This window comes from Podarcis liolepis (genome assembly GCF_965112155.1).
Source record: "Podarcis liolepis genome assembly, chromosome: W".
Classification (NCBI taxonomy): domain Eukaryota; kingdom Metazoa; phylum Chordata; class Lepidosauria; order Squamata; family Lacertidae; genus Podarcis; species Podarcis liolepis.
This window is the reverse complement of record NC_139568.1, coordinates 27,480,768-27,494,527: the sequence shown is the minus strand read 5'-3', so window position 1 is coordinate 27,494,527 and position 13,760 is coordinate 27,480,768.

Here is a 13,760-nt window from a genome sequence, read left to right as displayed (position 1 = left end):
TGCTGTGTCATCACTGTCACTGACATCAGCAGCAGCGCAACCCACTGAGCTGGAATCCGAACTCTGCTCATCATCATCATCATCCTCAGCTTCCTCAGCTGCCTCAACATTATCTGCTTTCTTCACATCACCTTCATCCTCCTCTGGGTAACTCTGGAAAATTCCCACATTTCCCCTCCACTTGGGATTGTACTCAACACTCTTTGTGAACTTAATGGACTTAGACTCAGTCATCCATACCCTGTAAGCACCTTTTTCGTACCCCATGAACAAACCATGTGCCCCACGCTTCCCAAGCTTGTTGCTCTGTGGGGTGTGTACCCACATGTCAGAACCAAATATTCTCATGTGCTTGATGTTGGGTTTCTTACCAAACATCTTCTCATAGGGGGTACAACCAATAGGTGATGACAATCTGCAATTAAAAGTGTAAACAAAATTCGACAGAGCCTCCCCCCAAAACTTATCAGGGAGATTGGCATCATGCAACTGTTACGATATAGAAGCAATGCGGCAGCGAGCTGCTGGCTTGAAAGGAAAACATAAATGGGAATGTTGGGGCTGTTCCGTGGGAAACAAAGGAACAGTCTATTCACAGTGCGAAGCACCGGAATTAGCTCAGAGTGTAATATGAGCTGTACAGGAAGTACAGGAGGAGTTTGTCTCTCTGCTGTTGGAGTTTGAAGAGAGCAGACATGTTTTCTGTAACGCCGCAAAAGGCAGAAATAAAGACATGTAAATACGTTTCTGTCTATCTCTTTCCCCTGCCTGGGGGGGGGGCAGGAAAGAGTGGTGTGTCCTTCTCACGTTGGGGAGGATCGCCGATCGCGACCTTGCCTGGATCCTGCCGGGAAATGCAGACAGGGAGGTCAACCGGAGATTCAAGCCGGGTGCCTGGAGAGTGGCCAGTTTCTTCTGATAACAGCCTGAATCCCAACAGCAACAAAGTTTTCAGTCCTTGCAGCAACGTTTGATTTGCTCGCTCCACAAGTCCATTCATCCATGGCGATCTAGGCGTTGACAAGTCATGCTGGATTCCCTTCTCAGTCAGGAAAGCTTCAAACTGCTGAGAAGTGAACTCCCCGCCCCGATCAGTAAAGAGACAGCCAATACGTTTACCGTGAACATTCTCCAACCAAGCACAGAATGCCTTGAACTTAGGAAACGCTTGCGATTTCTGCTCGAGCATAAACACATGAATGTACCTGGAAAAAGAATCAATTAGAACCATGAAGTACCTTGCTCCACCCAAAGAAGGCGCAAGTGGACCAACCAGGTCTGCGTGCACTAGCTGGTAGGGTTTGGAAGCCTGCCTGCTAGACTCCTTGCCTTTTGGAGCAACCTTCACCTTGTTCTCTGCACAAGATACACATTTCATGTGAAACTTACAGTTTGTATTTTGTTTTTTAAGGGGAAAGGGTCAGGGCTGCCTGGGAGGGGGCCTCAGCCAACAGAATGGCTGGGGCAGGTTCCCTACGGGGGGATGTATTGGAACACCCAATCTCTGTTATCGCGGGTGGGAGGAGCAGTTGCGCTAAGACCATACCGAAGATCTGGATCTGACTCTGATTCTGATTCTCTGATTCTGGCTTGTTGGGTGTAGTGAAGGGTTAACCTTCTGTGCCTCAAGCCTTAGAGGAGGCACTTACAAGGGAAGTACGCCAGGACGTGACGAAAGCATCTTGGAATGCTGTGAGCTGAGTGGGAACCGAAAGCAGTTCAGCCGCTGCACTGAGAGAGAAGGACACAGAGAAAATGCAGCTTGAATCTGATGGTCTTTATGAATTGTAAACACACTATATTTGAGCAAATAAAGGGATAGTAGGACAGAAGAAACGTGCGGGACTTGTTTACTGCTCTCTCGACACACGCCGCTGTGTACTTCTGCTAATTGCTTTACGATCTACAGAGGCTCCCAGGGGAACCGTGGCTGGGCGCCGAACAATAAAGCAATAAATCTACCGAACATGGTTATGGGTCAACGTGAAGCGTGTGAGAAAGGGCTTGGAAGACTTTAAAAGGACTGAACGTCAGCTTGATCGACTGCCAAGGCTTCAAAGAGAGCAAAGGGCAGATCGGAGGAGGCTGACGGAGTGGGAGCTGGGAACCACGTCGTACGGAGTGCCCGGTTTGGCTGCAGAGTGAGTACTTTTGCAAGAGGCCAACAGAAGGGAAGGGAAGCAATGGCTCAGCCCCGTGCACATGGCTTTGAGTTTAAACTGCCATGTCAGAAACTGACTAGCCAAAATTGGCTGCAGTGGAGCTTTCAAGTGGAGCTTTTGCTGGTGGGGGAGCAGCTTTGGGACGTAGTACAGCCTCCACAGAATGCAGCTGAGAAAGCAGAGGCTAAGAGGGCTGCAGAGCAAAGTGAAGTTGAGAAGCGTGTTGTCAGGGGTTCAGAGACAGAGGCACAGGTGAGGGGGGAGACGGAGAGCGATGAGGAAGAATCCCAGGACAGTGAGGAAGAGGATGACAATGACTTGAGGTCTTCCATGAGTCTCTCAAGTGAATCGGAGGATTCCCAGGAGGGGGCGCCCCTAGTCAGGACAAGGGGGGTCACAGGGGGGACCTGCCAGGAGCAGGGGAGCAGCAGGGAAACCCCGAGTGGGAGTGGGAGATCGGGGCCGGCTTCCCAGCAGGAACGAAGTGAAGAGAGGGGAGTTCCCAGTGTGACACACGGAGCGGAGCAGGAAAGAGACAGGGGAAGGAGATTGGGGCAGGACGTCCTGCCGGAAGAGGCGGAGAGTAGTACAGGGAGTAGTGTAAGTGTCAAGAGGAAGGTCAGGGGTAGCGAACGCGCGCCAAGTTCAAATGTGGAGGCGCGCGGAAATGGAGAAAGCCCGGAGGAGGAGCCTAGCCCCAAAGCACGAAGGAGGGGGGAACAGGCATCTGAGGAATCCGCTTCAGGAGAGAGCAGGAGGGAAGGAACCCAGGGGGGCAGAAAGACCCTGCGGAAAAGGAAAGACAGGAAGAGGTGGTCTAGCACAAGCCTCTTAAGCTGGTGTAGAGGCGGGACCAACTCAGAGGGGACTTCAAATGTCTAAGGTTAAGAGACGCGGGGCTGCGCGCCTCGGTTGTGGAACCATTAATGAACTGCAATAAACATCCTTGTATATAAGAAGAGCTTGGCGTTGGTCTTTTGTGAGCTGAGACCTGAGGCAGCCTCTGACAGTAAGTCCCCTCTCCAAAGTACGCAAATTTTTTTTTTGCAAAGCTCACGAAGTTTGGCAGCCATGAGTATGGAGCAGCAGATAGCTGAGCTATGCAACACAGTCTCCCAGCTTACCACTGAGGTAGTGGTCTCCCAGAAGAAGGGGGAAGAGGCGGAAAAGCGGTGCCAAGATCTGCAAGCCAGGTGGGATCATGCATGCCAAATGGGGTTCCCGGGGACCAAAGCTGCTGGAGTAGCACTGGGCAGACGGGGAGGCAACTTGGTAGCCCACTTCGATGGGAACCTGAAGCAGTACCCCAGTTTTCGAGCAGACGTACAATATGCGTTGCATTTGCTTCGCGACGACTTTAAAGATGAGGAGGAGAAGGTGGGTTTCATTGTGTCCCACTTGCATGGGGAAGCGAGGGCTTGGCTGCGCAATCTGTGGCGCGAGGATTGCCCTGCTCGAAGGGACTCTGATGAATTTATCAAATGCATGGACGCTTGCTTCCAGTCTAGCGTGGATGTGGATGTAGCACGCCAGCAGATCCATGGTTTAAGGCAAGGCAAGGCTTCAGTACGTCAGTACCATGCTCGCTTTTTCGCCTTGCTGAATGTGCTGCGATGGGAGAAAGATTCTCTGGCTGTCAGAGACTTATTTTGGGAGGGGCTCTCTGGCCCTGTGAAAGACGAACTGGCAAGGGGGGACAGACCTAAAACCCTGGCAGACGTGGTGCAGCGAGCGCTTGCCATTGGAGTACGCCATGAAGAACGCCCTTGGCGCAATGAAGGGGGTAGCCAGCTTCACGCACCGTCTAGAGTGCCTCCTTTGTTTCCCAGAGATCCAGGACGTACGCGTCTCTCACCTCAGCTGCAGGCAGGGGAGGAGCCTATGGAACTGGGGAGTGCAAAGGCTCAGTCAGTGGCCGGAGCCCCAGCGTCCGGAGCAGTCAAGACAAAGCCTCCTAGAGGGAACAGGAAGTGTTACATCTGTGACAGTGCGACGCACATGGGCAAAGAGTGTCCCTAGAGGCTCCGGCAGCACACTGCAGCCTTGGCAACAGTAACTGCAGCAGCACAGCATGAAGAGCAGTTTCAGGGAAACGACAATGCCTGGTTGGAAGCAGCAATGCTGGGGCACAGCCAGGCGAGTCAGTAGGGCAGTCCCCAGCGCTTTTGCAGCCTACAGACCCCCTGCCACCCAAGCCTGTAGTGCAGCTCACTGCAACTCTCCAGCTACCTAATGGACACACCCTGGAAGTCCCCATTACAATTGACAGTGGGAGCAACGCAGACTTCGTAGGGGTGCAGTTCGTCAAGCAGCATCGCATAGAGCTTCTGCCAGCCACGCTGCCATTGAACGTCGTCACAGTGGATGGCAGGAAGCTGCTGGGGGGGCAAGTGGTACAACAGACGCCGCCCATGGTGATGCAGATTGGCAATCACCGAGAAGTCATCAGTTTCAACGTCACCCGCCTGTCAGACATGCCTATAGTGTTAGGCATGAGTTGGCTGGATAGGCACAGCCCAACCATGGCGTGGTACCAGCGGCAGCTCACCTTTGGCTCATCCTACTGCGCGCAGCATTGCATCCAGACCGGTCAAGAGGAGGAGGGCCAAGAGGAAGGGCAGCAGCTGGGGCTCCGCATGGCGCAAGCAGTACCCCTCAAGTACAAGGGGTTTTTGGAGGTCTTCTGCGAGAAGGAGGCAGACCAGTTGCCACCCCACCGGCCCTACGACTGCGCAATTGACCTCTTGCCAGGGACAACGCTACCGACTGCGAAGCTGTATTCCATGTCCGAGGATGAGATGCAGGAGCTCAAGGAGTTCATAGATCACAACCTGCAGCGGGGATTCATCCGAGAATCAAAGGCAGCAGGGGGCAGTCCTGTATTTTTCGTGAAGAAGAAGGACACGCCCCCAAAAAGGCTGATCGTAGACTATCGCTTCATAAACTCGAAGACAAAGCCTGCCGCCTTTCCCATGCCCAAGATTGACGACCTGCTTGGGACGGTGAGGAGAGGGAAGATCTTCACCAAGTTGGATCTCCGCGGCGCATACAATCTCATACGCGTGCGAGAGGGTGATGAGTGGAAGACGGCCATGTTCACGCCGTTGGGCACCTACGAATACAGAGTTATGCCGTTTGGTCTCCAAAATGGCTCCCACTTTTTCCAAGCTTTTATGCATCATGTGCTAGCGGGACTCCTCTACAAGAAGTGCGTATGTTTCCTCGACGATATTCTGATCTTCTCGGAATCGCCGGAGGCGCACGAGAGCGACGTTAAGGAGGTCATGCAGAGGCTACGGGAGCACAGGCTCTACGCCAAGCTGGAGAAGTGCCAATTCGACGTGACGGAAGTGGATTTCCTGGGCTATAGGCTGTCCGACAGGGGACTAGCCATGGACAGCGCCAAGGTCCGCACGGTGTTGGACTGGAAGAGCCCGCGAACTCGAAAGGAGGTCCAGAGGTTCATCGGATTCGCCAACTTTTACCGCAAGTTCATCAGGGGTTTCGCCAGGGAGACGGCAGCTATCACGGACACTCTCAGCTCCAAGAAGAAGAAGTTCACCTGGACGGACCAGGCGGAGCAGTCCTTCAGGAGACTTAAGAGTCTCTTCGCGTCCGAAGAACAGCTGTTACACGTGAATCCCGGCAGGCCCATGAGGGTGGAGACTGACGCGTCTGACAGAGCGGTGGGGGCCGTCCTCTTGCAGGAAGACCCGCAGGGGAACTGGAGGCCCTGTGCTTTCTACTCCCGGAAGCTCAGCAAGTCGGAACAGAACTACACCATCTGGGACAGGGAGCTGCTGGCCATCCACGCAGCTTTCAAGGCGTGGAGGCACTTCCTCATCGGAGCCAAGCACACCGTGCAGGTCCGCACGGACCACAAGAACCTAGAGTACTGGCGCACGGCGAAGCTACAGAGCCAGAGGCACATACGCTGGGTGGAGTTCTTTGCGGATTTCGATTTCAGGATAGAGTACATCCCAGGCGACAACAATGTCATAGCAGATGCGCTCTCCAGGAAACCGCAGTATCTCGAGGAAGCGGCACCGGTGGCAGCCAGGCACATTTTTGCACCACAGGCGTGGGCGTGCGCTTCAGCCGCCGTGGACCTGGAGGCGGTGCGACGCGCGTTGCAGGCGGATCCGTTCGCACAGTCCAAAATGGAAGAGGTGCGGAGAGGCACGGCGAAGGACGACGAGTTCCAGATACGCGACGGCCTGCTGACCCGTAAAGGTGCTCTCTACGTTCCGGGAGACGATCTCCGCGCGAAGGTTCTGCAGCAGTTGCACGACGCACCCAGCGCTGGCCACTTCGGCAAGGAGAAGACGACTGAATTGGTGGCCAGAGACTTTTGGTGGCCCCAGATGCGAGGGGAGGTCGCGGAGTACGTCGCCAGGTGTGACACATGCCAAAGGTCCAAGCCAGTGCACCAGAAGCCAGCGGGACTGCTGGAACCGCTGGAGACGCCACTGCAACCGTGGGAGCGGGTGGCGCTGGACTTTGTCACTGATCTGCCCAGTTCGCGAGGCAAGACGGCGGTGCTTGTGGTTGTAGACCTGTTCACCAAGATGGCGCATTTCATTCCTTGCGCGAAGGTGGCGACAGCGGAGCAGACCGCCAAACTGTTCATCGACCACGTGTTCAAGGTGCATGGCTTGCCACGGTCCATTCTGTCCGACAGGGGGCGCCAGTTTGTGTCCAGCTTCTGGCAGAAGCTCCTAGGGATTCTGCACGTCAAAATCAACCTGTCGTTGGCGAGACATCCGCAGACCAACGGCCAAGCGGAGAGGGTCAACGCGATCATGCAGCAGTACCTGAGATGTTACGCCAATCAGCGACCTGCGGCTTGGGTGGATTACCTGCCGATGGCTGAGTTTGCCTACAACAACACGAAGCACGCGTCGACGGGGGTGACGCCGTTCTTCGCTAACAATGGAAGGCATCCCAGAACCTTCCCGGACACAGGAGGGAGAGGGAAGACATCCAGGTGGGAGACTGGGTATGGTTAGCGGCCCAAGCAATGCCGACCAAGTCGTTAGCTAAGAAGAAGCTAGGGCACAGGCAACTAGGGCCGTACCAAGTTGAGGCCAGGATCAATCCCGTAGTGTTTCGACTGGCCCTCCCCGAAGGTTCCAGAATGCATCCGGTCTTCCATAGGTCGGTGCTCACCCCTTACAGGGCCCCACACAGATTTCAGGAGTCAGGGACGGCACCAGAACCAAGCAGGGAGTCGCCCAAGAGGGGGAGGTCACCTAGGGACGAACCAGTCAACGAGGTCACAGAGATTCTGGACTCGAGATGGGGGGAAGAGGGAGTAGAATATTTTCTCGCCAGGGAGGGCGCCCCGGCCAGCGCCAACAGTTGGGTGCCGGACTACGCTTTGGACGAACCCCTCCTCAAGGACGAGTTCCATGCCCTTTTCCCACACAGGCCCATGCCAGCACAGTTTTTCGACGATTGGCTTTTTACGCCCACACTTTCCGCCAGCACCTTCCGAGGGTTCTCCTCCGCAGAGGGGACGACGCCAGAGTCGAGCCCTTCAAGGGGATTGTGTTCGGGGGTGGACACCGACCCTTCTTATTGGTGGGACGATCAACCAGAAGAGGACTGGCGCGCGAGGTGGCGGATGGGTCCTTGGCAAGCAGACCCCACCCAGGCAACAGGGGGAGGGGAGGACGTGAACATGTTGGGAGAGGACAATGGGTTCGAGCACACAAACAATGAACTGGAAGCAGAGGAGATCGACGTCAACGACCTGTGTCCGGCAGCGACCTCCGCAACGACGGAGCCCCCGGAACCTGCGCCCGAGCAGCGGGAGGGGGGAAGGGGGGGCTTCGAGGGGGGGATGGATGTCAGGGGTTCAGAGACAGAGGCACAGGTGAGGGGGGAGACGGAGAGCGATGAGGAAGAATCCCAGGACAGTGAGGAAGAGGATGACAATGACTTGAGGTCTTCCATGAGTCTCTCAAGTGAATCGGAGGATTCCCAGGAGGGGGCGCCCCTAGTCAGGACAAGGGGGGTCACAGGGAGGACCTGCCAGGAGCAGGGGAGCAGCAGGGAAACCCCGAGTGGGAGTGGGAGATCGGGGCCGGCTTCCCAGCAGGAACGAAGTGAAGAGAGGGGAGTTCCCAGTGTGACACACGGAGCGGAGCAGGAAAGAGACAGGGGAAGGAGATCGGGGCAGGACGTCCTGCCGGAAGAGGCGGAGAGTAGTACAGGGAGTAGTGTAAGTGTCAAGAGGAAGGTCAGGGGTAGCGAACGCGCGCCAAGTTCAAATGTGGAGGCGCGCAGAAATGGAGAAAGCCCGGAGGAGGAGCCTAGCCCCAAAGCACGAAGGAGGGGGGAACAGGCATCTGAGGAATCCGCTTCAGGAGAGAGCAGGAGGGAAGGAACCCAGGGGGGCAGAAAGACCCTGCGGAAAAGGAAAGACAGGAAGAGGTGGTCTAGCACAAGCCTCTTAAGCTGGTGTAGAGGCGGGACCGACTCAGAGGGGACTTCAAATGTCTAAGGTTAAGAGACGCGGGGCTGCGCGCCTCAGTTGTGGAACCATTAATGAACTGCAATAAACATCCTTGTATATAAGAAGAGCTTGGCGTTGGTCTTTTGTGAGCTGAGACCTGAGGCAGCCTCTGACACGTGTGCTTGCTTTTTTGGCAGAAAATGTGGATGCTCAGCTGCTGCCAGTTGTCCTGGGTGCAAAAAGGCCAGAGGCCGCTTGGCTAGCACTTCGAGAAGCTTGTGGAGCTGGGGTGGGAAGCAAGGGCCGAGAAGTGGCTGCATCCGAAAGGGAGAGGCAAGATGGCGCCGGCCACATTCTTGAGAGTCGATACACAGCGGGGAGGAGCTGGGAGCCCCCCCAGGGGGGCAAAGGGACTGTTGCTGGCAATGCTGCTGGTGCTTTTGCTGAGCCTGGGAGCTGTTTGGATGCTGCAACGTGTCTGTGTGAGGAGCCAGGAGAGTGGCCAAGTGTTGGGAGCCCTTTACCCACCAGAGGGGGTGCAGAAAAACGTCCTGGAGGCCGCGTGTGCAGTGGGGGGGGCAGTGAGCAGTGAAAGCTCAGAGACGCCTCTTTCTCCAAAAGCTGTTAAGAGTTGTTTACGTCGTGAGTCGGAGCCTGGGAAGCTGAAAAGAGCTAAAGGCTTCAAGGCCGGCCACCTGCAGCAAGTAGAGATAAGAGCTGTGGAGTTGTGTGGGAACGCCGAGACAAGTCTGGTCACCATGGCAACTGAGAGAGTTGCATCTACGGAAGCTGTGAAGGTCGTGGGCAAGTCTTCCTGCCGGGGGGAGTCTGTTGCCGTGACAACCAGAGAGGACATCTGCAGAAGCCCCAAGGAGGGGGGTAGTGAGAAAATTGTTGCCCTGACGACCCAGGAATGTCAACAACAAGACTTTCTTACTGTAATAATCGACAGTGGAGCCGCCAACTCGCTGGTGCCATCTAGCAGTCTTTTGAGAAATTGCAGGACAGTAAAAACTCAGAAATTTGTGACGATCGCGGATGGAAGCAGAAAAAGACTAACAGAGACAGGCTTTTTCTTCTCTCCCTTCCTTAAGCATGAAGTCAAAGCTTTTGCGGTAACTGTTTGTTAAGTGTGCATGACCTACTAGTTGATGGTTTTCATGTCTCTTTTGCAGGTGACAAATGTGAATTTTCCAAGGATGGGAAACACGTGTACACAGTGCAGTCTAAAGATAAATTGTTTGCTGTAAATGTGCCTTTTTCCACAGGAGAGGATGACACCGAAGATGCGAAGGGCCAATGTGTGAATGTGGCGCCTCACCATGGTTGTTCACATATTTGGCACCGACGCTTCGCCCATTTGAATTGGAGATATCTTCAGAAAGCACCAGAGCTGACACAAGGGTGCAAATTTAATGTTTGTGACAAATCTTTAGATTGCAATGCATGTAAACAGGCAAAAATTGTGACATGCTCATATCCAAAGTCAGAGAGGCAGACCACACAACCCTTTGAATTAATTCATTCAGATTTGTGTGGACCCATGTCAGTTGAGTCACTGGGAGGATCAAAGTATTCTCTGCTTTTGATTGATGATTTTTCGATGTCTGCTTGGACCTTCTCTCTGAAAACGAAAGGGGAGGCGGCTAAAATGATCAGGGATTGGATCACCGCAACTGAGGTAATCTTTTCCACCAAAGTTCGTGGTTTTCAAAGTGACAGAGGTTCTGAATTCACTGGTTCTGCTTTACAGGATTTCTTTAGGGAGAAGGGGATTAGCCACCGTTTGACCGCTCCTTACTCTCCGCAACAGAATGGGGTCGCAGAGAGAAGGAACAGAACGGTGGAGGGAGCTGTGTCTGCGATCCTTTGGGACGCAGGGCTACCCCAGAAATATTGGTCTGAGGCCTGGCGCTACGTTGTTCATACGCAGAATAGAGTGTACAACTCTAGTGTAGGAAATACGCCGTATTTCTTACTGCATGGAAAGAAGCCCAAGGTACAATACCTCCGTGTGTTTGGTTGTGAGGCTTGGGTTCTTATTCCAAAGGCTCTACGCAAGAAAGGTGAGCCAAGATCTAAAAGAATGATCTTTGTAGGGTATGAGCCTGGCTCAAATGCCTGGCGGTTTGCGTACCCAAGTGGAAACCAGTCTAGGTTGGTTATCAGCAATAGCGCTGAACTCTGTGAGCAAGCTGGTTGGAAACGTCTGCACGCTAATCCAGACGTGATTTCGCAGCAGTTCTATGACTCAGATGTTGAGGAGGAAGAGGAACTTGTTGCTGGGGACCACGGTCCAGAGCAACAGGGTCCACCACAGGGACAGAGTCCAAGGCAGGGACAGCTCAGGATCCCTCAGAGGGGGGAACCTAGAACACCTCCTCAGGCAAGTGTCAAATTTGAGCCAAAGAGTGAGCCTTCCTCACCTGCTGGACCAGCTGTAAGGCCCAAGAGGCGCAGCAGGTCAGAGGGGGAAGACACTGAAGATGATTTAGCTGGACCCAGTGAAGCAGCAGGGTCACCAGGATTCACACTGAGGAGATCAGCGAGGACAAGGAGGCCTCCTGATAGGTACGACGCTTCAGGCGTCTGGGTAGGTTCAGCCAGATGTGAACCTGAATCCTTCGAGGATATTCAGAGTTTAGCTGAGGAAGAAGCAGGCAAGTGGCACAGGACAATGGACAAAGAGATGAAGTCCATGAAAGATCTAGGTGTGTTCTCACTCACAGAGTTGCCACCGGGCAAGCAGGCTGTGAGTTGCAGGTGGGTTTACCGCTTGAAACCCACTGACGCTGGAGAACCACAGTATAAAGCCAGGTTAGTTGCTCGAGGATTTACTCAGAGGAAGGGAATACACTTCACGAAGGTGTATTCGCCAACGTCACGAGCGGAGACTCTGAGAACGCTTTTAGCTTGTGCAGCACAGAGAGGCTGGAAGGTAAACCACTTTGATGTGGATGTTGCCTACCTTAACTCAGATCTCCAGGAGGAGCTGTACATGATTCCTCCTCCGGGGTTTGAGAACTTAAGGCAGGATGTTGTGTGGAGATTGCACAAATCCATCTATGGATTACGTCAATCTGCCAGAAACTGAAACATGTGCCTGAATGAAGCCTTAGAAGAGCTAGGTTTCAGGAGAAGTGTTGCTGATAGTTGCTTTTATTTGAGAGGATCAGGGGCAACACAAGAGTATTTGCAGATCTGGGTTGATGACTTGTTGTTTTTCTCAGAGACAGATGAACAGGCAGAGAAGTTTGCCAAAGAGCTAGGGAAACGGTTCAAGCTTAAACAGCTTGGTGCTGTCAAAACCTACCTAGGTGTCAGTGTTGAGCGTGCACAGGATGGAAGCTTCTTGCTCAGCCAGAGAGGCAAAATTGAGCAATTGCTTCAGAACATGAGGATGAGTGATTGTGCAGGAGTGAGAAGTCCTATGGAGACTAGTTTTGTAAAGGACAGCCAGCAAGTAGAACGCGCTGCGTTCGAAAATACTGAAGTGTTTCAGTCAGCCCTAGGGAGTTTGTTGTACTTGTCCCACTGGAGAAGACCTGATATAGCGTTTGCTGTCAATCTGCTCAGCAGGGAAGCTTCAAACCCTAGTGTGCAAGCCTGGAATGGCATCAAGAGGGTTCTGAGGTATTTGCAGGAAAACAAAGACTTTTGTCTTAGGTTGCCGGCACAAGGAGAAGTCAAACTGACTTGTCTTGTGGACTCGGATTGGGCTAATCTTGAGGATCGCAAGTCTGTGTCTGGCCTAGTGGTGAAGTTTGGGAACTCAGTAGTTGGATGGAGGTCTAAGAAGCAAAGTCTTATAGCGCTCTCATCCACTGAGGCTGAGTTTAGTGCTCTTTCAGAGGTGTGCAGAGAAGTTCTATGCTTGCTTAGTGCAGGAACTCTGCGAAGTGGATTGTCTGCTGATACGTGTTTTCGAGTACAATCAACCATGCCTGCATTTGGCAGAGTCAGGTCAGTTCAAGGCTAGAACTAAACACCTAGACATTCGCTTTCGGAATGTATGCCAGATCGTTCAGGAGGGATTGGTTGCGCTGAAGTATTGTCCCTCTGCCAAGAACCTAGCTGACGGGTTCACGAAGCCACTCACCTTCCAAAGACATGGGGAGTTTTGCGAAGGTCTGGGTTTGGGACGACCAAGGGTCGATTCTCCCCTCAGGCGCGAGGCAAGAGGGGGTGTTGGGTGTAGTGAAGGGTTAACCTTCTGCGCCGAACAATAAAGCAATAAATCTATCGAACATGGCTCTCTATCAAGGGCTGTTTCAGACTCAGGCTGTGGCTGTGGCTGTTGCTCTGGTTCTGGCTCTGGCTCTTTCTCAGGCTCTGGTTCTGAATGAGGGCTTGGTTCTGGCACTGATTCAGGGTCTCGCTCTGGCTCTGGCACTCTATCAAGGACTGTTTCAGACTTAGGCTGTGGCTGTGGCTCTGGCTCTGTTTCCATTCTTACAATGGAATGTACACAAAACCATAATCCTTTCTATATAAATTTTCCAATACATTCTGAAAACATAATAAATCCTTAATTGTTGTCCACCTCCTTTTAGTTCCTTTATCACTCGAATGCTAGCATGGAGTCAAAACTATTATTGTATTTTTGAACATATCTTGTATAACCATCCCATTTTTCTGCAAATTTTTGCTTTGAGATTCCTCTGAGTTTGCTAGTCAATTGAGCCGTCTCCACCAATTCCTGTAATTTGATTTGCCAATCTGTTATTTTTGGAGCCTCGTGATCTTTCCATCCCTTGGCCACAAGTATACGAGCTGCTGCGGTTGCATACAAGAATACCTCTCTTAGATTTTTTGGGATCTCTTTATCTAAAATACTTCATAGAAATGCCTCCGGTTTTTTCGTAAAAGTTATCCCCATCATCTTTTTTAATTCATCGTATATTCCCCCCCCCCCAAAAAAAAATCTTGATCTTTTCACACGTCCACCACATGTGGCTCATGTCACCGTTATTTCCTCCACATCTCCAACAAGCATTCGCCAAATTTTTATACATTCTTGATCATCTGGAAGGAGTGAGGTACCACCTATGAGCCATTTTCATCATGTTCTCCCTTATATTATAGCTGGCTGTAAATTTCAAATTTACATTCCATCAGTTTTCCCCATCTTTTAGCAT